Raw genomic sequence first — 25,510 nt, forward strand, 5'->3', positions numbered from 1 at the left:
AGTTGATATGTGCCAGAAGAGTAACTCATATGTACCAGTTACTTTAGAAACATAATTCTTAGCTACCTTAGTAATAATAGTTACATTTCACTTTAAAAATATGTTTTTTTGTAGAATGATCACAAATAAAGCACAAATAATTGTGTTTTCTTTCATAAAATATTTCAGAGTAAGTTGCTGACTTGATGTCTCATTTCTCCCAAATATCTTCTAATTGGATATTGCATGTACTACTATAATACTCACTATCTGATAAATTTATATCCACCAACTGTCCCAGTTCTACCAATTACAGACAAATGTTCCAGTTCATTCATCATCTCACAGCGCACACAGATTTTATGTTAATTTTGTCTGTTCCAAACAACAATATATTCTCATTCTTTTCTTAATTTGCATGACATTGGAGCTTTTGAAGATTACAAGGCCAGTCATTTTGTAGGAGTTCCTCAGTTTGAGTTTGTCTGATGTTCTTCAGGATTAAATTTAGATTTTGAATCTCTGGCAGCAGTAGATATGTCATCCCCTTATTGTAATGGAAATTTGTACCATCTCTGGTGATATGAACAGGGATCACCTAATTAAGGTGAGATCTCCAGCCTTCTTCACTGCAAAGATATTCTTTAATTCTCTATGGAGAGGTATTTTGGAGTTACATAATAATCCCATTCCACATCATATTCTGAATTTACTTAATATAATATGGTTTTATGGATCCTTATTTTAATTGATGCATTATAATCCACTCTTTTTTTTTTTTTTTATATTTGGGCACTGGGACCAAGGATCACCAGCTGCCCAGATACCAAAAAATTATGCTTCCGAAATCTCTTGATGTCGATTATGCACGAAGAGCAGTTGAGTTGCCCCACATGTGCCACTCAAAACAGAAGCCCTTTTTTCCTTTTTTTTTTTTTTTTTTATGCTCAGACTTTCCCTAATTTGACCAGTGGAAGAATCCTTGATCTTATTCTTAGGTCCTTTTGACATGGATATATCATTCATTAAGCACTTTCTCATATCCTGGAAAAATAAGTTATTAAAGGGTCATTTGTTTTTTCCTTTCCTCAGCCTTGGAATCATTTACTGCAAGGAACTTCAGGTCTTTTTTTCAGTAAAGATTGGTAAATGAAGCCAAGTTTTAAATTGTGCTAATTAATCTTATATTCTGTCAGTGGGCAAATCTGGTAAACAAATGTACACACTTACATTTATTTCTCTGCTTATTTACATTTAAATATGGCTTTTTAGACATAGGGCTCTCACTATGTTGTCCAAGTTGTCCTTGGGCTCAAGTAGTCCTCCTGCCTCAGCTTCCCAGGAAGCTAGGAATAGGGTGCACCCAACTGTGAAAGGCTCAACCTATTTACATTTGTATTGAAAACCACAGATTCATGGGGTAACCACCAAAATCAATCCACAGGGTTTACAGCTTCTATTCCTGAGACATGGCTCCGGAAATGCAGCAGACAAAAGTTCTTGGGGAAATCTTTTGTTCTCATATTTGGCTTTTGATCCTGATTTTGGACACCCTAAGATCTGCATTGTTTCTTGAGTGGTAGGAGCATGTGACATAGAATTTCCAAAACCTGGACAGCCTCAAAAAAGATGGTAGTTGCCAGGGAAACCAGCCATGTAATTAGGGGGGTTGCAACAATCAGTCTCACCTCCAAGGAGGGGAGAGGGGCTGAAAGTGGAGGTGATCACTAATGGTCCATGATTTAATCACTTATGCCATGGTAATGAGGTTTCCATAAGAACCCAAAAGGAGAGGATCAGAGACCTTCTAAGGTGTTGAATACTTGGAGGTGCCAGAGGGTTGGTATACCCGGGAAGGACGTGGAGGGTCTGCGCCCCTTCCTACATGCCTTGCCCCTTCTGTCTCTTTATAGATTGTATTCTTTATTGATCTATTTGGCTTTTAAATGTAAGTAAAGTGTTTCTCTGAGTTATATAAACTGGTCTAGAAAATTAACTGGACCTGAGGAGGGGGACATGGGCTGCCACAACTTACTTGCAATTGCCGTTAGAAGTGTGAGTATGGGGCGGCGCCTGTGGCTCAGCAGGTAGGGCGCCGGTCCCATATGCCAGAGGTGGTGGGTTCAAACCCAGCCCCGGCCAAAAAAAAAAAAAAAAAAAACACAAAAGAAGTGTGAGTATGGAGGGGTCTTGTGGGACTGACCTTAATCTATGTGATCTGCAACTCCAGGCAGACAGCGTTAGCACTGAATGGAATTGTGGGACACCCAGTTGGTGTCTGTTGGAGAATTACTTGATGTGTAGAAGAAACACACACACATATATTTTAGTAATCAGATGTGAAACATTGTGATCAGTGTTACGTTGGCAGTGCAAGAAAAGAAAGGGCGTTATCTCTGCAGACTCAGCTGAAGCTCAGTCGCTATCCGCTGCATAATCTCCACCATGCTGAGTCTCTGACCTCCAATCTAAACCATCTATTCACCTGGATGTGCTTTTTAACCCCAATAGAATAATTACCCTTCCCCCACCAAGCTGACACAGGATCACCGACCATTTCCTAATCTGTGTGTGACACCCCTTTGCTATGTTTCCCTCCAATTTAACCCGTCATTTACTTCCCCCTTGGACTTTTATATCTTGCATTCAGCTACTCGTGCACAGAAACATCTTCACTCCACTTGGGCTTTGATGCCCTACACAGCTACCCCTTCATGAAAGGCTCTCCTAACATTATTTGGGTTCTAACAACCAAATCAAGCTGTTTTTCCAGAGTTTGTCTTGTTTTCATAAAGCTTGGAGATGTGTCTACAGACCACTGCAGCTCTGAAACCCCCTGTCATATGACCCTCCATAACACAGCTACCTCACCTAGGCTGTGACACTTGGTGCTAGGCCACATCCCAGTTTGGACTTCTCTCTCATTTGTATCTGGGTCTAAATGAACACTGTGGGCTACTGTGGCTCTCCTAAACCTGGCATGGTTGCATGCAAAGCTTAGCCCTGCTAAAGCCTCTGCTGTTCAACTATTCAAAAGGTAATGAAGAAAAACAGAAAAAGGGGAAGAAAAAAGTAAGAAAAGAAAAGGAAGAGGGAAATAAAGACTTAACTTCTGTTTTTATACCTTGGAAAAAAATAGATTTGTGCTAACAGTCTAAATTAAATCCAAAATACCTATTCAATTATTTATTGAATACAGGTGTATTGATGACTTTCTATATACCAGTTTTAGGGAATTTGGGTGATTCCTTTACTTGAAGAATTAATTATTAAGAATATATCACATATGTTGAAAAAAGGTGATTTTCATTTATTAATTTTTAATTCATTATAGTTCAATGCTTGTTCCTGTGTGTGTGTGTGTGTGTGTGTGTGTGTAAATTAAATACTACTCAGAGCTGGGATATGAGATTCTATTTAACTACATGGGATTCATTAGTTTAGCATAAAAGAGAAAAAATTATGTATCAATTACATATAGCATATATGACTTATTATATACAACGCTTTCAGAAATACTTTTCATATATTTTTAATTCTCACACAAAATCAAGTTGAAGGATGCATTTCTGTTTTTCATAGATTCAGAAATACTTTTCATATATTCTTTAATTCTCACTCAAAATCAAGTTGAAGGATGCATTTCTATTTTTCATAGATTAAGAAATAAATGCAAAATTAATTTAATTGGGGGTTACACTTTCCTCCTTCCTACCATTAGTACAACTAAAACTCATATTCATTATATATCCACAAACATGAGAAGACTCTAAAGGTTGACAGAACATGGCAGACTGAGTGGGGACTTAGGACTCCAGTAAATGTCAAGGTGCTGAGTTCCCTGGGTTTTCTTTTTGTCTCATATAGTCCATATATGGAGCAAAAAGACTTAGCAACCTAGAAATGAAATACCAAGTGATGGGAAAAAAAAAAAAAAAGGCAAAATTCCTCCCTCAAACCTGCCATCTATTACCTCAAAAGGGCCTGGAAACTTGTAGAAAATAAATGCCTTACTCCACTCAGTAAGTACAGTAAAAAGTCTAAACTCTGACCCACTGGCATACTCACCAGTGAAAGTCAAGTGTACGCTTGGACTTTCATCTTGTGAGGCGATTGTAGCAAGACCCAACTCAAGATGTATGATGAACTTCAGTATAAAACAAGACACCATATAAATTTTATAAAATAACAAAGGGTAAGATCTTTGAGGTCCAGAGATAAACGAGTGGGTTCGTAGACTGTATGCCAAAATAGTAGTTTATAAATGGGAAAATTGGTAAATTTTACTTTGTCAAATTAAAAGCTCTTTTTTGTAAATATTTTTTTTTAAAAAATGAGGTAAAATATTCACAAACCTCTGAGATTTGGCAAAGAACTCTAAATACTCAGTAGTAAAACAGTCAAATTAGAAAGACATCAAAGCCAAATTTAACTGACAAGATATATAGAAAACTAGTACGTGAAAGAATGTTTACTAGTATTTACCAGTAGTTAAATACAAATTCAAGCCACATTGAGATCACTACAAACCTATCAGAATGTTATAAAAAATCAGCGATGCCAGTGAAAGTTGCCAAAGATGTGGAGAAACTGGATCACTTAAGCGTTAACAGTAAAAATGTAAAATGGTACAGCCATTGTGGGAAAGAAATTGACAATTTCTTTAAAAACTACACAAATAGCTACCGTATAACCCTCCAGCTGTACTCCTGACCATTTTCCCAGAAAAATAAAAATGTATGCTTCCACAAAAATTTGTATGCAAATGTTTATAAGTAGCTTTATTCATAATAACCAAAATCTGAATATAACCCAGATGTCCTCCAATGAGTGACTGACTGAATAAACCGTGGTATACCTATACATGGAATACTATTCTGCAGTTAGAAATACAAAAGATACTAATATACACAATTAGTGTATATATAATTAGAAAGACAAAAGATACTAATAAACACAATATCCTGAATTAATCTCCAAATAAATTATGCTGAGTAAAGAAAGCTAATCTCAAAAGCTGTAGACTGTATAATGCCATTTATATAACAATCTTGAAATGGAAAAATTATAAAAATGGAAAACATCAGTGGTTATTAAGTGGCAGGGATGGGTTAGGGCAGAGCAGGGGAGTAGGAAGAAAGTGAATGTGGCAATGAAATGACAGCGGCAAGTGCTCTGTGTGATGGAAATGCTCTGTATCTTGACAATACCAAAGTCAATATCCTGGCTATGATATCATAGTTTTGTAAGACATTACTATTAGCAAAAAATAAATAAAGGGTACATGAAATATGTCTACATTATTTCTGTAAAATCAACTGCACGTGATCCTAGAACTAATTCAAACTATAAACCTTCATTTAAAAAAAAGTTTGAGTTGTACAGCCTGTCCCTAAGACCCACACTCAATACTACACTAGAGCAGCCTGCAATGTTTTGCCCTGTCTCTAAGTGACTTCAGTTGTTATAACAAGATTGTGCTTTTTTTTTTCCATTTTCTGTTACTATGATGATATTTTTTGGCATTTATTTTTTTTCCTAGTTGTCCCTTACAATTAAGTCCTAGAGCAGACAACTATAAAACTTTATGATTCAGTGCACATGTGCGCTAGAAATTTTATGAGCAAGAGTGTGTCTTTCCAAAGAGTTCACAGAAGTTAAATGAGTGGAAGATTCTTGGGTGGCTCCTGCTTGAACTCATGTAAGACAGTCTATGATCGTCACCTTTCCATAGACTCTTGCTGTTCCTATGCTACTTCCAAACAGGGAAAATACTTCTGAAGAGAACTTGGACTGCTAAATCCATGTATTAAAGAGTTCTCAGCATCAAAAAGGAAAATATCCACTTTAAAACTTGGTTTAAAACCTCTGTTTAAAAACCTTTGGTATATTAAAACCTCTGTTAAGTTGAACACCTAAGGGACTGTAACAAACTGGTCAACATATAGACGTGGACAACATAAGGAATTAAGCCTGCTGTACTGTTAGGTACACGTAGTGCATGTCCAGTCTATGAAAAAGGATCAACTTAAGGAGGTAGTCCAGGGTAGGGAGGCAGTCAACTACGGAGGTTCTACTATAGTTCCTTTTGAAAAGAGTGTGAAGGTAAAAATCAACATTTGGGTCCTTATCTTTCCTAAATCAAGGGAGTGGGTTGCTATGTGTAATATGTCCTTTCTCTGGTACACTTTATAATGTGCACATCCAAGTTGTCAGGAGAGAGAGGCTGGCCTTTTTTTCCTTGATTGATTTTACTTGACTTCTCACCTGCCAAAGAGCTCAGGAAAAAAATTTTTGAAAAATTGGAGTCAGAATATGTAAAACCATCTTGTATTAGAGTTCTCCTGAGAAACAGTATCAATAGAATGTGTTTGTTTTAAACAATGGCTCACCTGAGTATGGAGACAGGGAGATCCAAAATCCTTAGGGTGGCCGGCAGGCAGAAGACACTGGCAACAATTTATGTTGCAGTTGAAGGCCATAGATAGTATGGTGCAGAATTTTCTCCTGCTGGGGGAGGGGTTTGAGGTGGGTGCCGGCAAGCCTTTTTATCTCTTCAAGTAGTCAGCTAATTAGATGAGACCAACTCACTATGGACGATTTGTTTTTCTCCAATGTCTAGTGATCTAAATGTAAATCTCATCCCAAAATATCCTCACATAAATATTCTTAATAAATTTTCACCAAGTATCTGTAAACTTTGGCCCAAACAAGTTGGTATATAAAATTAACCATTCCCCAGGGCAACTACTTTAAATTAGTAAAAAAATATAAATATTCAAAAATAAAACTGCAAAATTTTATTTTACCTGAGACAGTTTAAACATTTCTTGAAGGATTAAGATAAAAAGGAATCCCTAGGTATTCTCAGAGACTTATTTATAGAAGATACACATCAATAAAGAAAAAGATATTCTAGTGTCTAGGACAAACAATTTTCTCCTTTTTCTACTAGGTTTAATTTTATGCAGTAGCATTATTAGTGAGCCTCTGAAATTCTTACTATGAACCAATCATTCTGATAATTTTACTACATGTGTATATTAACTAAGTCATTGTAATAAATTAAGAAACAGAATTTATCATCCCATGGTTAAAGATGAAATAAATAAAGCAAGGAGAAGTTACATAAATTGCCCAAGGTCAAAAACTTCATAAATTTCAGACATGAATTTGAACCCGGGGCACCTAGTTTTGAAGCCTATGTTCTTCACCACTATCATCCAATATCCTTCATTATTGCAACAGAGATTTTCACTTGACTTTGAATCCACTAGTATAATAAAATTAAGTCTAGCATGCTCTAGTGTTCTGGAGGAGGACTGGTGAGATGAACTCAGAATAACCATCTCTGATTCTATTTTCTGATCTGCCAAAGAAGTGTAATTGTTGCATTGAGTTACAAGAATTTAAGATAAAGCAACAATCACAGTGCTTTGCACACAACAGAATACAGTAATTTATCTTCTGTCTCTTCTTCTTGCCTCCCTCCCTGGTAACTAAATTTCTCCTGCCTTATGTCCCTATAGATGTTCCCAAGTGTACTTGGAAAGGACTGTATGCTCGCCAAGTCAGAATTTCATGTCAAAAAACTAGAAAACATTACAGCCAAGAAATATCTGACATAGGAAACGTATTTTGTTGAATGCATATGACCCAGGTTAAGGCAGAATGAAAAATATTAATGGTCTGAGTGGAAAAAAACCAAAAGCACTGCTTCTCCCACTATGTTCTCACAACATGTTGCTGATACCATATATGTGGAGATTTTCCCTTCCAGCAAAAAAGCAATCAATGCTGTAGTGGACACACAGGGAGGTATCTTCTACCCAGAGATAGTGTCAGATCCCACAGGTTGAGGTCTCGTCCCTTGAGACTGGCCCCATTTCAGACACTAGTTGCAAATCTGGGCCTCTGGAACTTCTGACTGACCAGCTTAGCTTCAGGTTGTAGTTTCCACCATCACCTCTTTAGGTTCAATTAATTTGCTAGAGCAGCTCCCAGAACTCAGGTAAACACTTACCTACTTTCATTGCTTTACTATATATAAATAAACTTCCAGACACAGGTATATATAAGGTCTCAAGGATCCTGAGCATAGGACCCCAAATTCATTCCTATAGATTTAGGGTGCACCAGACTCCCAGGAGACGAATGAGTTCTGGTTCATCTTCCTGCAATCCCGCATAAGTTCAGCTGTCCAGAAGCTCTTGTGCCCCATACTCTGTGCCTTTAGTGGAACTTCATTGGATCGGTGCAATTGAAGCATAATTGATAACCTGTAGAAATGTGATTGAACAAGGAGGTATGATCTAACCTAACAGACACCGGGGAAGCCCAGCAAGGCCTGTTTATCCAGCTTCTCCCTGGCCTCTGTGGGCAGCATTCCTTTCTGCTGGGTGTGGGGCAGGTTCCCTTCCATAATGGGGCACCTTACAACCCAAAGACAGTGTAGGTCAGAGAAGGCCCGCTCCAAGATAGAAAGCTGGAAAGCCTGGAATCTATCTTTAGTTTATTTGTCCTGTCTTGGGGAGAAAAAGGAACCAGTGAATGGCATATAGGAGAAGGAGAGAGAGAGACAGAGAGAGAGAAAAAGAGACTGATTCTGCTTTCTGAGGCCACTTCTGATGACCTAAACCATCTTAACATTATAGCAAAAGGTTCTCTTTAGCTTTTACCTCTCTGATAGAAGAGGTATTCTAAAGCTCCTTGGGGACCAAGGACAAAATAACAAAGACGTTAACAAAAGATATGTCTATTATTTAGTCACTTAGGAAACAATAAGAGAGTTTCAAGCCAGGAACCATGAACAAAAACCAATATCTGGGTATGCATGCATGCGTGTATGTGTGTGCTTGTGTGAGCATGTATATGTGTTTTACATACATATCATTATAGTCCATGGTATGAAACCCCAAACAACATTATTTTTTATCTGAAGAATCCTCCCCTCTCCTTAAAGTCAGCAATAATATGATACTGTAGACTTTTTTCCTGTAGCTAAATTAACATAGGATTTGCACAATAAAGGCTTTAACCCAAAAAGTTGACATTAACTATGCCAATATATTCATTAAATTTTAGATTGTTTTGTTTTCTTAGAGTAATGCTTACACGCATATTTAGCATACACATACAGTTATATTTAGAGGGATGGATAGAATATTCTCTCTAAACCAGTACCTAACAGTGGAATTTTTATTCTTTAAAAGTTTAAAAGAAGTTCCCGACTCAATCAGGCATGCCTGGAGCCATTTTCACCTGAAAATGTTCCTGGATATTTTCATGAATGATTTTTTTCTCCCAAATCTAAAACCAACTTTGTAACTGATTTTAAATAAGAATGATATTTATACCAGCTAGATGTTTCAGAATATTTAGCATAGCTACATATAATTAGGGGGTTATGATAGTTTCATTACTTTTTTTCTCATAGGTAGACTCAGATGTTTACTTTTAATTTTATCAATAAAATAAAATCTAAGGTTAAAGGATGTCATCTTAAGTTGTTCGTGTTGCTATAAAGCAAGGGTGTCTAACTTTTTCATTTGTCTTTTCTGCAGCACATTGGAAGAAAAAGGGTGGTCTTGAGTCACATACTAAATAAACAAACACTAAGAAAAGCTGATTAGAAAAAGAAAGAATGAGAAAGAAAGAAAAAAGGAAGGGAGGAAGGGAAAAGGAGGGGAGGGGTGAGGGAAGGGAAGGGGAGGAGAGAAGGGAGGGGAAGGGAGGGATCAGGAAAGGAGAGGAAAAGCAAAAAAGAAAAAAAAAGAAAAGAAAAAAACCTGGGGGCAAGAGGGACTTTACCTAACAAATGCAATCAGTGTAACCTGGCTTATTGTACCCTCAATGAATCCCCAACAATTAAAAAAAAAGGGGGGGGGGAATAACTGGAAAGTAGAAAAAAAAATAAAAATAATTCCATCCCTTTCAGGATTTGTGCTATTGCTGTTATATGTTGTACTTCTACATAACATATAAATTCTACAAGACACTAAAAACAAAAAAAAAAAAAAAGAAAGAAAGAAAGAAAAAAACCTGGTCACTGGTCCCTGCATACCTTTCATGATATCCAACCTAACACATAAACAACTCTAAGTCCTCACAAAATCTGCATGTAGTCTGTAGGCTTGAGGTTGGGCACCCCCGCAAAGATTAGAAATTACCTGTGCCTGGGTAATTTATAAAGAAAACAGGTTTATTTAGTTTGCAGTTCTGCAAGCGGTACAAAAAGCATGGCACCAAACTCTGCTTCTGGTGAGGGCTTCAGGGACCTCCCAATCACGGAGGAAGGGGAGGTGGAGCTGGTAGCACACGTGGCAAAAGAGGGAGAAGCAGGGAAGGTGCCACTGTTTTGCAAAAACTAGTCTCCAGGGAACTAACAGAGTGAAAACTCACTCAGTACTGCCAGGATGCCCCGCGCCATTCAGGACTGATCCACCTTCATGGCCCAAACCCTTCCCCAGGAGGCCTCACATCTGACATGCAGGGCTCACATTTCAACCTAAGATTTGGACGGAACAAATATCCAAACTGTATCAGATGTGAAAACCTGTAACATCAATGAAACTATCCTGAGTAAAATACATTTATTTTTTATCACTCTGTGATTTGGAACCAGCCTTTTCTTCAGGGTGATTCGCATGAAACGTAATCCAAAGGCAGCTTTCCTTAGGATTTCTGCCTTGTGTGGACGCCTGATCTCCCGTGTCATTAATCAGGATCATAGGTGATCTATGCCTAAATCATCCTCTCCTCCAAAGTTTCTCATTCTTTATGTCTTTAACCCCTATAATATACTTCCATCATGATTAATGCAGACATCCCACAACAATTTATGTTCTTTCTCAGTTTAAAATATGCATTTTTAATTTTTGTTAATCTTTTTTGGAACAAGGAACAAAGACAAGAACAAGTTCATTCCATAGGATTACACATTGTGGTCCCACGGAAACCCACAGACAAATCAAAATACATCCAAGCCTATAGACAGAGTGCAGTTCGAAATTTAAAAGCCATCAAGAACACATGCATCGATTTGTCATGGGCAGAAATTCTCTCAGTCATTATAGCTCCAATTTTCTTTAAATGTCTAGATTTCTTTTTTAATTCCATAGTCTGAAATTTATGTTGCTTTACCTGAAGTGCTCAATAGCAACAGGGTCGTCTCATGGTTTCTGAATTCTAAATTTCTAAAAGGTGCCTCCAATTACCCTAATACTTTAATAAGGGTCCCCAAAGTCACAGGGAACGAAATAGCATCCCTTCTCCTCAAACATAAAATTCAAAAGGACACGTCCTTTATACAGGCATATTAAATACATATCCATTATTTTTCTTCCTTCTTGTCACAATTATAAATATTTCTTTTTTTTTTTTTTGACTCCCTTTTCCGTAACCCGGCTGGTACAATCTCTTCCACCTGATTTCACTGCCTGCAGCTTTGCACTGCTTTGTTAAAGCCTCCAGGACTCCATAAATGAAGTCTTCATGACTTTTAGGAATAGGGATGATGTGCCAGTAGAATTTTGATGAGAATAAAGGAGAAGAGCAAGGAACTTATTTGAAAAAATCATGGACTTTGGGTTTAGAGAGACCATATTTGTAATTTTTGCTCTTTCATGAGTAATTTGCCACAAATAAAATTGCTTAACTTCTAAAAATCTTTAGGTTCTTTTCTGAAAAATATGAGTTTTTGCAGTTAGTATAGAATACCAGGAACTTTTCAGAGAGTAGGAAAAGAAGCCTGACAAGATGGCATATTTCTTAATAAATCCTCCAGACTCCAGAGACTAGTCCAAGTCTTGGTGTAATACCTGAAAGTATCTGATAGGTTTCAAAGTATCTCCTTCAGTGATATTATCACTGGCTTTTCATATAATCTCTCTTTTCCAAACATTCTTCTCACATATTTATTGGATATGCAAATAAGACCTAATGGCTAAATAAGACAAAAGTGTTATAGATATTTACATGAAAATATTAATATTGTATTTAAGAGCATCAGAATGCTGCTAAGATTAACTGTTCATCATCCTGAAAATACATTTTGAGTCTGGACTGAGAACAGAACTATATTCGGAGTTTTCCAGTCTGGGGATGCTTTCTTCTGCTCGTGGCATCTGAAAAGGAGTATGCTTATGGTTAGGCAAAACTCTAGTGGTTGTCCTCAGTGGGAAAGGGTGTGGAGGAAATCAACTTGAGGCAAGGAAATAATAATAGCCTAAAACATAGATTTTCATTTTTATTTAGATAGTAATTTTCTGACTCAATAATAGCATTTATGGTGGCATTCATTTGAGACTGGTTTCAAAAACTTTCCAATCACAGATGGCATTAATTTCCCTCAGAAGCCACAGACTACCACCTATTGCAGGATCTTTGATTTGTCTCTTTCAGAATATCACACAAAATTTTATTTGGACAGAGGAAAAGGCAAAACAGGAAAATCTAAAAACAAATGATTGTAAAACCAAGTACTTATACTTTAGTGCAAAACTTTGGTTCGTATTTAAAATTAAATTTTATGGTGACTGAAATGAAAACTCAAAAGTATGCTTTGTCATTTTCTCTCTCATATCTTGTGCCCTACATATTATGCATTCCATTTATATTTTAAATTTCATACAGTTTTTGATATAACAACATTTAGCAATTAATAAATCAGAAAGAATACTATTACTCAAAGTTTACATTTGAAGTAAAAGCATCTAAAATGTATATAGGACAGATATTTTAAAAGATTTTAAAAATTAAATTTTTAATGGCACATACTTACTTATATTAATATGACTATAAAAAATGTCTACCCATATTTTTAGAAAAGCCAGTGTTTCTATTGCTCCTGAATACCAGTCACATGCACTATCATTTCCATTCAATTATGTCCAGCAGCCCTTTGCCCTTTCACCATGCTTTTGTCCAGAATTGACAATTAACTATGCAATTTGGCCTCTTGGCCCTTGGTGAAACTAAATTGATATGATCCATGGTCTATAACTGCTATCACAAAGCATGGACAGATATTGACAAAATGACCTCAGCTAACCTACATACAAAATTGGAAATCTGGAATCAGGGACTGAATCTCCAAAAAAATAAATTCTTCATGTGCTCACAGGTTGTTGTTCTATACAATGCAGTGGAAATATGCAACATTGTGGTATAGAAAAGAAGGTATCATAAGAGTTTTCCTAAGTGAAATTGGAGTGACTGTACATCCCCACAAATCAGCCTTCAGATTAAAGGAAAACACCAATGGAAAGATAAATGGCTTAGTACAAATCTATGAAAGTGAGGTGGGGAAAGGGATTTCTATTACCCGTAAATCTTTGTTTAAATAGCATAAATTGTATGGAAAGATCCATCAGGATAAAAGAATGTGGATTGGGAAGTCCTTACATCCCTCTTTGCCGTAACTGGAAAAATATAAACTATGAAGAAGAATTGGTAGTGACAGTAAAGTTCAGTGGAAAGAAGAAAAATAATTATGATATGAATTTATAGCAACCAAAAAGACTGTGAGAATATCTTACTGCCATAGCACCAAAAGAAGGATTCAGGATAATTTCTCCTGGTCTTGATTTACTTAAACATTGTAGTAAGTGCACAAATGAATGAGAGGGAATGGTGCCAGATACATTATAATATGAAAAATAGTAATAACAACAGCTCCACAATAGACAAGTAAAGAGTTAACACTGCCTGGGGAATTACAGAGATATATTTAGTGACTAGCCTTCTTTTTAGCTATATAATTTAGTCCATGAAAGGCTGAACTATTTGATTTGGACAGTTGAAGTTAGCCACTGAGAAGGAATAATCTTCCCAGGATTATGATTTGTCTGAATAATAAACCATTGATGGAGAGGCAAAAGAGAAACGTATAATATTGTGTTACTTCTTCCTCTATCTCCCCTATGATTTTATTGTGCCCTTATAATTGGTTTTCACTTTTCCACTGTATCTGCTTAGTCTGAATACATTATATCAAGCCTTCAAGTTTGGCAGTAATTTTGAATATTTAGACTGGATGGTGAGCCAAGCCACTAGTCCTGGTTTCACATGAAGTTAAGATTTTTCATTATAGAATAAAAGAAAAATGTGATTTACATTAATGTAGACTATTCTATGCCTAATTTTCAAATGTAGAGTCCAATGACACTTTTAGTAAGCACTTCGTTAACTTTTGTTTAGATGAATTGTCTTTCATTTATAAATTATACAAACGTTAGTGTTTAAATATCAGAGATTTTGAAGTCTGCTTTTGGACTCTGGATTTCTTATAGAAAACAAATACATCTGTGCATTTTCCTTTTGAGAATATAAAGATTAATATATACTCACACGAGTGCACAAAATTGCATCATGCAGCATATCAAGTAACTAAAACCAATGCCCATGCAGCCACCATGTAGGTTCATAAGAAAAATTGCTGCCTTCCCCGAGTCTATCATATGATCCTGCCCAATCACACCACTCTCCCATAGTAACTACTATGCTGAATTTCAAGGTAATTATTATAGCTTCTTAGTTTTCTTTATATTTTGCCACCAAGAATGTATGCCCCAATGATCCCACAAGTAACACATACACTGACTTTAATGATAATTACATATTTATTTTTATTCATGATATTACTATTATGTGTATGTCTCTAAATCAATGCTATTTGTAATACTTTTGACTTTTTATGAAAGTATTCACATTGTACATCTCATTTTTTATTTGTATCTTTCACTCAATATTATGTTTAAATAAACTAAGAAAATGCCGTGAGGGCTATGTTAACCAGTTGGATGAAAATATTTCAAATTGTATATAAAACCAGCACATTGTACCTCATGATTGCATTAATGTACACAGCTATGATTTAATAAAATAATAATAATAAAATATTTACATGTAGCTAGAGTGTACTAAATGTAATTATTTCCTGTTTGTTAATTTATATGTGGGTATATTACAATTTACCCATTCTACCACTGATGGACATTTCAATTGTTGTGAGACTTAGGCTGATATGAGCAAGGCTGCTATGAATATTCTTGACATTTATTCTGATATACATATATATGACTTTGTCTCTACCTCAGACTGAAATTTTTTAGTTAGGAATGTGGATATCCTAAGCTTTACTACATAAAGACAGTTTTCCAAATAACTTATACCTATTTACACTTCTACCAGATAGGTATCAGAGAATTTATTGTTGTATACTTTAGCTAATATTCGATTTCCAGTCTCTTTTGTTTCATTCCAATCTGTTGTGTATGTGTGTATGTTGTAGTATTTCACAGTGTTTTGTGATTATTGATGAGTCTGACTGCCATTTCCTGTTAAGTGATCATTGGGATTTTATTATGTTTTATTCAGTAATAATTTAGAATTGTAAAGCTATGAAAGTTGTACAGAGTTCCTATATAACCTTCATCCTGTTTCCCTAATGTTAGCATTTTAAAGAAGCAGGGTATAATAGTGAAAACTAAGAAATTAATATGGGTACAACAATATTAACACAACTTCTGATTTTGTTTGCAGTTTAATAATTATCTTATTAATGTCAATTTTCTATATCAAAGTGAAATCTAGGAGATGGCACTGCACTTAGAGTCATCGTGTCTCTTCCAATCATTAACGGTTTCTCAATCTTTCTTTAAATGACCTTTATTGTTAAGAAAACTACTGGTAAGATATTTTCTTGAATTCCTTCCACTAAGATTTGTCTGATGTTTTCTCAAAATTGACTTAGAGTTATAAATATGGGGGAGGAATACCACAGAGGTAAAAATGTCCTTCTAGTTTAATCATATCAGGGAACACATAATAATATAAATTGTTTCTGATGATATTAACTGAAGTCATGCTGTCCAGCTGTTGTCTGCCAGATTTCTCCACTGCAAAGTCAATGTCATTCATTTCCATGTTCTACGTTTTAAAACCAAATTACTAAGTATAGCCTAAATGTAAGGAGAAGGGCATTATACTCCTCCTCCTGAACAGAAAAATATTAAGGTATTTGTGAACATGAATTAAAACCACCACAATTATTAGTAACAACATTTTGAGATTTAAAAAAATTTTCATTCCTATTAAAGTTTTATTTATTAATTTTGCCATTAATAAGCATCTTTTGCATCAGAATTTATTACTGTGATTTTCTAATGGTGGTTTCCTATTTGTATTCTTACTCTTTCTACATGTATTACTTGGAATTATTCTGTAGAGGAAATGTTTCCTCTATCCTCCATTTTTTAATGTACTTTAACATACCTGCTGAGGTATTTATTTAATTCTTTATGTTGTAATCTGTAGATCATTATTTATTTTCTTGCTCAAACTCTTTTAGATTTGCTCACTGGGAGCTCCTGCAGTTCTTTTTTTATTCCTCTGATTTGCCAACATTCTCGTGTTTGTTGGTTTGTTTTCAGGCTTTTTCACTCTTTGGTTTTGCAAGAGGCTTCAAGATTGTCTTGTGTTTTTCCTTGGCCAAGTCCTAGCCATTTCTCCAGGACGCCACAGTTCTTTTTTATTGGAGATTATGTACATTATGTAGAATCCATGACCTTAATATTTGATATATGTTGCTTCTGGGTGCTTCTAAGCCCTTTTAGTGGACAGAGATAGTAATATATATATAATATATTATAATATATAAAGTATCATAACCCTTTTATGAACACACATCTTAAAATGTTTTTTATCTATTCATGTATTAAGCTAAAAATAAATTCATACTGTAGTGAACTATTATAAATGTATGTTACCTTGGCATCCATTCTGAAGACAAGTTTAACTTTCTTATACCAGAAACAGTTGGCACAATTTACACACAAATCAGTAGCTAGAGAAAGAATTTAGAGGTATCACTTCCGGGATCCCAGATTTCCTGCTGCTTTCTTTAAATGGAATATTCAGGCATTTGCCGGTGAACTTAAAGTGATCCAGACGCTAACCCTATTCTCTTAACTACATCAATCCCCCTCTCTCACTCTCTCTCTCTTTCTCCTTCATTCTTGCCTTTGGTGACCCAGAGACTGAGAACTTCCTGACTCAGTGTGACCTCCTTGTCTAGGATCTATAACTAAAAATCTTCCAACTGATTTTCTACTGTGGTGATACATCAAATTTGCAGCTTCTTTTTGATTGACCAGAGACTACTCCAACCTGGATTTTCCACGGGATTCATGGGAGTACACAGGGTCAGTCTATTGGCAGTGGAACTGTGGTCAGGCAGGCATAAATTGGACATGGGTTAGACAAGCGCTATAAATGCATCTGCCAGTATAAACAAGTTTCCCACATAAGGGATCCCACTAGCCATGTATTAGATAACTAGACATTAGGCCATCTGCCAGGCAAAAGAATCATTCCACAAAAGCACAGGGTAACATCCACATGCAGGTCCCCCTATTTCTCATCAGAGCAGGGTTGCTAGTCACTCTGATGCTAAAACTCCAAGTTAGGTGGGGGCTTCCAAATAATATGATGTCATATAAAACAGTTTTAAAATAATTTTGGCAAAGCAAAATTCTTCAGCAGATTGTGTAAAGAGTTTTAAGGTAAATAGTAGTTAGAAATAGCAAGCAAAGATTCAAATAAACTTACCTGGCCACGCACTGTTCGTTCACATACTAACAACACCTTAGCACAACAGCAAGTAAAAACACACATTAAGAAAAATTTTGAAATAACAAAAAATTTACAGAAAATAATACCCACAAATTGAAGAGAGGTGAGCTCAACAAATATCTATTGAAAGTTGTGTTACGATTAAGTGTATGATGAAGGTATGATGTTAGATATTTAGCCATTCAATCTTGTCTTCTTCAGTGATCAAAAAGGTGAAAACCAGACATTGACTTAAATACACAAATGTTTGGTACATTAAACATGTACTGCTGCTAATGATTGTATATGATTATATTTTTATGAACACTGTGAAGTAACATTTGGTAGATTTTTTTTTTAATTGTTGGGGATTCATTGAGTGTAGAAAGAACGAGGTTACATTGATTGCATTTGTTAGGTAAATTGTGTCACACAATGTAACACCCCACTCCCTCCCTCCTTCCCCATCTTTGCTCTTCCCTTTCCCCACCCCCCATGGTATACTAGGTCATTAATTGTCCTCATATCAGAATTGAGTACATAGGATTCTTGCTTCTCCATTCTTGTGGTGCTTTACTAAGAATAATGTGTTCCACTTCCATCCAGGTTAATACCGTGTTTCCCCAAAAATAAAACATCCTCCGAAAATAAGACCTACTTACAGGTTTCTTTCTGGGTGAAATATAAGGCATCCCCCCGAAAATAAGGCCTCCCCAGGCTCTGTCTCAGAATGAAAATTAATTTACGGTAAATTGGTTGCTAGGGCCGCCCCAACTGGCATCTAGCAACCAGTGACTTTACGCAGTGTCCTGACGTCACTGCTGTGTGGAGGTGGAGCGGAGGTCAGAGTGAGCGGTGAGCACAGGGCGGGAGGGAGGAGAAGACTTTCCCAGATGCGTGTAGGAGAACAGGAGGATCAGAGCAGACGGGATGCCGCGAAGATGGTGAGTGCTGGTCTGTCTCTGATGACACTGCCTGATGCTCGCGGCCGCTCTCATGATGACTGAAGGTAGGATTCACAGTTTGTCTGGTTTGTGTTGCCAACTACTATACTACCGTACTGTATACAGGTAATAAATTTCCTTTATTTTCATTTAACAATAAATGTGTACCATATTCTTCTTCGTGGAAAAATAAGACATCCCCTGAAAATAAGACCTAGAGCATCTTTGGGAGCAAAAATTAATATAAGACTCTGTCTTATTTTCGGGGAAACAGGGTACAAAAGATGTAACATCTCCATCTTTTTTAGTGGCTGAATAGTATTCCATGATATACTTATACAACTTGTTAATCCATTCCTGGGTTGGTGAGCATTTAGGCTGTTTCCACATTTTGGCGATTGTAAATTGAGCTGTGATAAACATCTAGTGCAAGTGTCTTTGTGGTAAAAGGATATTTTTTTCATCTGGGTAGATGCCCAGTAATGAGATTATAGGATCAAATGAGAGTTCTAGTTTGAGTTCTTTGAGGGTTACTCCATACTTCCTTCTAAAAAGGTTGTATTACTTTGCAGTCCCACCAGCTGTGTAAAAATGTTACCTTCTCTCCACATCCACGCCAGCATCTGCAGTTTTGAGATTTTGTGATGTGAGCCATTCTCACTGGGGTTAGATGGTATCTCAGGGTGGTTTTGATTTGCATTTCTCTAATAATTGGGACAATGAACACTTTTTCATATATTTGTTAGCCATCCATCTGTCTTCTTTGGAGAAGGTTCTGTCAATCCCTCTTGACCATTGATATAAGGGATTGTTGACTTTTTTCATGTTGATTAATTTGAGTTCTCACTAGATCCTAGTTATCAAGCTTTTGTCCTATTCAAAATATGCAAATATCCTTGTGTAGGGTGTCTATTTGCTTTGGTTGTTGTCTCCTTAGCTGTACAGAAGCTTTTCAGTTTAATTAAGTCCCATTTAGTTTTTTTTTTTTTATTTGTTTGTTTTGTTTTGATGTTGCAATTGCCATGGAAGTCTTCTTCATAAAGTCTTTTCCCAGGCTGATATCTTTAAGTGTTTTTCCCATACTTTCTTTGAGGATTTTTATCATTTCATGACTTAAATTTAGGTCTTTTATCCATCTTGAATCAATTTTTGTGAGTGGATAAAGGTGTGGGTCCAGTTTCAGTCTTTTAAATGTGGTTATCAGTTCTCTCAGCACCATTTATTGAATAGGGATTCATTCCCCCAGTGTTATGTTCTTGTTTGGTTTATCAAGGATTAAGTGGCTGTAAGATGATTGTTTCATGTCCTGGTTTTCTCCTTGCTTCCAAATGTCTATGTCTCTATTTTTGTGCCAATACTATGCTTTTTTAATCACTATGGCCTTGTACTACAGCCTAAAGTCTGGTAGCCTGATGCTCCCAGCTTTTTTTTTTTTTTCCTAAGCTATACCGGTTTTTTTCTGGTTCTACACAAAATGAAGAATTATTTTTTTCTGATTTTTGAACGTATGATGTTGGTGTTTTAATAGGGATGGAATTGAATCTGTAGATTGCTTTGGGAAGTATAGACATTTTAACAATGTTGATTCTTCCCAGCCATGAGCGTGGTATGTTTTTCCATTTGTTGACATCTTCTGCTATTTATTTTCTTAGGGTTTAATAATTTTCTTTATAGAGGTCCTTCACCTGTTTTGTTAGGTATATGCCTAGGTATTCCATTTTCTTTGGAGCCACTGTGAAGAGGATTGTGTCCTTAATTAGCATCTCACCTTGGCTGCTATTGGCATATGCAAAGGCTACTGATTTTTGGACATTGATTTTATATCCTGAGACATTGCTGTATTTTATCATTTTTAGGAGTCTTGTAATTGAGTCTTTGGGGTTCTGTAACTATAAGATCATGTTATCAGCAAAGAGGGAGATTTTGACCTCCTCTGTTCCCATTTGGATGCCCTTTATTTCCTTCCTTTGCTTGATGTTATTGGCTAGAACATCCAACGCTATGTTGAATAGTAATGGTGACAGATGACAACCTTCTCTGGTTCCAGTTCTAAGTGGAAAAGTTTTCAGTTTTACTCCATTCAGTAAAATATTAACTGTGCATTTTTCATATATGGCTTCCATCAGTTTTAGAAATGTTCCACCTATGCCTATACTGTCATTGTTCTAATTATAAAAGGATGCTGGATTTTAGCAAATGCTTTTTCTGAATCTATTGAGAGGATTGTATGGTCTTTGTTTATGCTTCTGTTGATAAGGTGAATTATGTTTATGGAATGGAGTACGTTAAAACAGCCTTGCTTCGTGGGATGAAACCTATTTGATTATAATGTATGACTTTTTTGATGAAAAGCTGTAGTCTATTGGCTAGGATTTTGTTAAGAATTTTTGCATCTATATTCCTTAGTGAAACTGGTCTGAAGTTCTCCTTTTTAGTTGGGTCTTTTCCTTATTTTGGTAACAGGGTGATGTTTGCTTCGTTGAATGTGTTGGGGAAGAGTCTTTCTTCGTCAATTTTATGAAACAATTTCTACAGTATAGGAATAAACTCTTCTTTGAAGGTTTTTAGAATTCTGGTGTGAAACCATTCGGACTGGGACTTTTTTTTGTTGAGAGATCTTTTATTGTTTCTTTGATCTCAATGCTTGAAATTGGTCTGTTGGGGAGATCTATTTCATCTGGGCTAAGTCTAGGGAGAGGGTGTAATTCCAAATATTGATTCATTTCCTTCACATTATCAAATTTCTGGGTATAGAATTTCTTCTAGTACTCAGAGATAATCTCTTATATCTCTGTAGCGTCTATTGTTATTTCCCCATTATCATTTCTGACTGAGGTTACTAGAGATTTTACTTTTCTATTTCTAGTTAGTCTGGCCACAGGTTTATCTATTTTATTATTTAAAAAGAAAAAAACACATGGGTGGCGCCTATGGCTCAGTCGGTAAGGCGCCAGCCCCATATACCGAGGGTGGCAGGTTCAAGCCCAGCCCCGGCCAAACTGCAACCAAAAAATAGCCGGGCGTTGTAGCGGGCGCCTGTAGTCCCAGCTGCTCGGGAGGCTGAGGCAAGAGAATTGCTTAAGCCCAGGAGTTGGAGGTTGCTGTGAGCTGTGTGAGGCCATGGCACTCTACCGAGGGCCATAAAGTGAGACTCTGTCTCTACAAAAAAAAAAGAAAAAGAAAAAAACACTCCTTGATTTGTTTATTTTCTGAATGATTATTTTTTCAGTTTCATTCATCTCTGATTTAAATTTGGATATTTCTTTTCTTCTGCTGGGTTTAGGCTTAGATTGTTCTTCTTTTTCTAATTCCAAAAGATGGTTTGTGAGTTTATTGATGTGCTCTCTTTCTGTCATTCAGATGTAGGCATTAAAGCAATGAATTTCCTCTCAGGACTGCTTTTGCTGTATCCCACAGGTTTGGTAAATTGTGTATTCACTGTTGTTATTCTCATATAAGTTAGTGATTTCCTCTATTATCTCTTCCTGCAACCAACTATCATTCCAAATAAGGTTGTTTGATTTCCATGCCTTTGTGTGGGGTTGAACGTTCTTGGAGTTGAGTTCCACCTTCAGTGCCTTGTGGTCAGAGATGATATAAGGTAAAATTTGAATTCTTTTGATTTTGTGGAGCTTTGGTTTTTGTCCTAGGATATGATCTATTTTGGAGAATGTTTCATAGGCTGAAGAGAAGAACATATATTTTTTAACTTTAGGATGGAGTGTTCCATATATGTCTACCAAGCACAGTTGTTCTGGGGTCATATTTAAGTCCTTTTAGTCTTTGTTTAGTTGCTGTTTAGAGGATCTGTCCAGCTCTGTAAGAGGAGTGTTAAAGTCTCCTTCTATTATGGTTTTATGGGATATTATATAACTCAGACTAGTTAAGGTCCGTTTGAAGAGTCTGGGAGCATTGAAGTTGGGTGCATAAATATTTAGAATTGAAATGTCTTCCTATTGTATTGTTCCCTTGACCAATATGAACTATCTGTGTTTCTCTTTTCTTGCTTTACTTGCTTTAAAACCACTTGTATCTGTGAATAAGATTGCAACCTCTATTTCCTTCTGAATTCCATTTGCTGAAAAATTGTCTTCCATCTCTTAACCCTGAGTTTTAATTTCTCCTTCAAGGCTAGGTGTGTCTCCTGCAGAGAGCAAATAGATGTCATGTGTTTTTTTTATCCAATCAGTCAGCCTTGGTCTCTTCAGTGGGGAATTCAAACCATTAACATTTATTGAGAGAATTGATAAGTGTGGCAGAGTTCTATTTGTGAAAGTCCATTGTTTACTTTTATCTTTGCATCATTGTTGAAGCTAGGTTTTGTCCTTTAGATTTTAGGTGTTTAGTTTTCTGGTGATCCATTGTGATGGTCAGTGTGTAGAATAGGTCTAAGTATCTCCTATAGAGCTGGTCTTGTGGCAAACTTCCTCAATGTTTGTATTCAGTAAAAGATTTTATTTCTCCATCAATTTTAAAGTTTAACTTAGCAGGATATAGAGTTCTGGGCCTAAAGTTGTTTTCATTAAGTAGATTAAAGATAGATGACCATTGTCTTCTGGCTTGAAAAGTTTCATGTGAGAAGTCTGCAGTCACCCTGATGGATTTACCTCTGAAGGTTAATTGGTGCTTATTCTTGGAAGCTTACAGAATCTTCTCTTTTGTCTTCAATTTGGATAGATTCATGAGAATGTGTCTTGGAGAAGCTCGATTTGAGTTGAAATAACCTGGGTTCCAATATCTTTCTGATAGGAGTGTTTCAGAATCTTTGGTGATATTTGGGAAATTTTCATTTATGATATCCTGTAGTAGGGCTTCCATGTCTCTGGGGCCTTCTTCTTCCCCTTCCAGGCTACCTATAACTGATATGTTTGAATGCTTCATGAATCCCATAATTCTGTCAGTGAACATCCTGCTTTCTCTCTCCTTTTTTCTGTCTCTTTAACTGCCTGCTTTAGCTCCAGACCTTTATCCTCTACTTCTGAGATTTCTTCTTATGCATGGTCTAATCTGTTATTGATACTTTCTACTGCATCTTTAAGTTCCCTGATTGACTGCTTCAACTCCTTCAGCTCTGCTATATCCTTTCTATATTCTTCATATCATTGTTCTCTTATTTGATACTGTTTTTAAATTTGCTTTTGGTTATTTCCCACTTTCTCAGCATTTTCCTTCACTGTTTTTACCATCTATATTTTAAATTCCCCTTCTTTCATTTCTAAGATTTCTTTATAGGCAGAATCCTCTGTAGTAGCTACCCCTTGAGGGGGGTGCTCTGGTCTGATTTTTCATGTTGCCAGAATTTTTCTGGTGTTTCTTCCTCATGAGTGTTTTCTTTCTGCCTCTTACCTTGTTCTACTTTTTATTTTCCTGCCTCTTGCTCTTTACATACCATGCCTCTGATCTAAAGTGTTGAAGTGTTCTTTTGGTGAAGGACTGAAAGGTTGAGAAGAGTGAAGAGCAAGAAGGGATTAACAATAAGACAAAAGAGAAAAGAGAAAGGAAAGGGTGTGAGTAAAAGGGAAGATTGACAAAAAGGATAGAGGGACAGAAAGAGAGAGGCAGGAGTAATAGTGGTGTGCAGCAGGTTACTTTGACCCACATCCACAAATCTTGGCCTCTGTGGGCGTCCCTTGACATCTGCAGCTCTTTGCCATCCTAAGCAGACACAGGACCCCAACTTGACCAAATAGAGAAGAAAAACAAAAATACTATAAATCAAATCAAAACAATCAAAAAACCTTAAGAGGTAAAATTGGGTCTTCTACAGGTCACCAGCCAGTTCACCCAGCACCATTTGTTAAATAGGGAATCTTTTCCCCGCTGAATGTTTTTCATTGGCTTGTCAAAATTCAAATAATGGTAAGTAGGTGGGTTTATTTCTTGGTTCTTTATTCTGTTCCATATATCTACCTCTTTGTTTTTGTGCCATTACCATGCTGTTTTGATCACTATCGATTTATAGTATAGTCTGAGGTCTGGTAGCATAATTCCTCCTGCTTTGTTTTTATTTCTGAGTAATGTCTTCGCTATTCGAGCTTTTTTCTGACTCCATATTAAATGATGTATTATTTTTTCGAGATCTTTAAAGTATGACAATGGAGCTTTAATAAGGATTGCATTCAAATTGTATATTGCTTTGGTAGTATAGACATTTTGACAATGTTGGTTTTTCCCAGCCATGAGCATGGTATGCTTTTCCATTTGTTAACATTTTCAGCTATATCTTTTCTTAGAGTTTCATAATTCTTTTTATAGAGATCTTTCATGTCCTTTGTCAGGTAAACTCCCAAATATTTCATCTTCTTTGGTGCTACTGTAAATGAAATAGAGTCCTTGATTGTTTTTTCAGCTTGGCTATTGTTGGTATATATAAAGGATAAGATTTATGAGTGCTGATTTTTAACCTGAGACATTGCTGTATTTCTTGATCACATCTAAGAGTTTTGTAGTAGAATCTCTGGTATTTTCCAGATATACAATCATATCATTTGCAAAGAGTGAAAGTTTGATCTCTTCTGTCCTATATGGATACCCTTGATTGCCTTTTCTTCCCTAATTGTAATGGCTAAAACTTCCATTACAATGTTAAAGAGCAGTGAAGACAATGGGCAAACTGGGCCTACACCTTTCTCCTTTAACTAAGATGGACTGTAACTGGATTAAAGATTTAAACTTAAGACATGAAACTATAAAAATACTAGAAGAAAGTGCAGGGAAAACTCTTGAAGGAATTGGCCTGGGAGAATATTTTATGAGGAGGACTCCCCGGGTAATTTAAGCAGCATCAAAAATACACTACTGGGACCTGATCAAACTAAAAAGCTTCTGCACAGCCAAGAACACAGTAAATAAAGTAAGCAGAAAGCCCTCAGAATGGGAAAAGATATTTTCAGGATATGTCTCCAACAAAGGTTTAATAACCAGAATCCACAGAGATCTCAAATGTATCAGCAAGAAAAGAACAAGTGATCCCA

The 25,510-nt window shown here is 36.2% G+C and overlaps 1 non-coding gene across 1 annotated transcript; it reads right to left on the reverse strand.

Moving 5' to 3' along the window:
- Positions 1–767: 767 nt before the first annotated feature.
- LOC128582902 (U11 spliceosomal RNA) lies at positions 768–901 on the reverse strand. The gene has a single exon (XR_008379321.1). It is a non-coding gene; the product is annotated as a U11 spliceosomal RNA (small nuclear RNA).
- Between the last annotated feature and the right edge of the window lie 24,609 nt (positions 902–25,510).

This window comes from Nycticebus coucang, chromosome 3, assembly GCF_027406575.1.
Source record: "Nycticebus coucang isolate mNycCou1 chromosome 3, mNycCou1.pri, whole genome shotgun sequence".
In the NCBI taxonomy this organism is placed as follows: domain Eukaryota; kingdom Metazoa; phylum Chordata; class Mammalia; order Primates; family Lorisidae; genus Nycticebus; species Nycticebus coucang.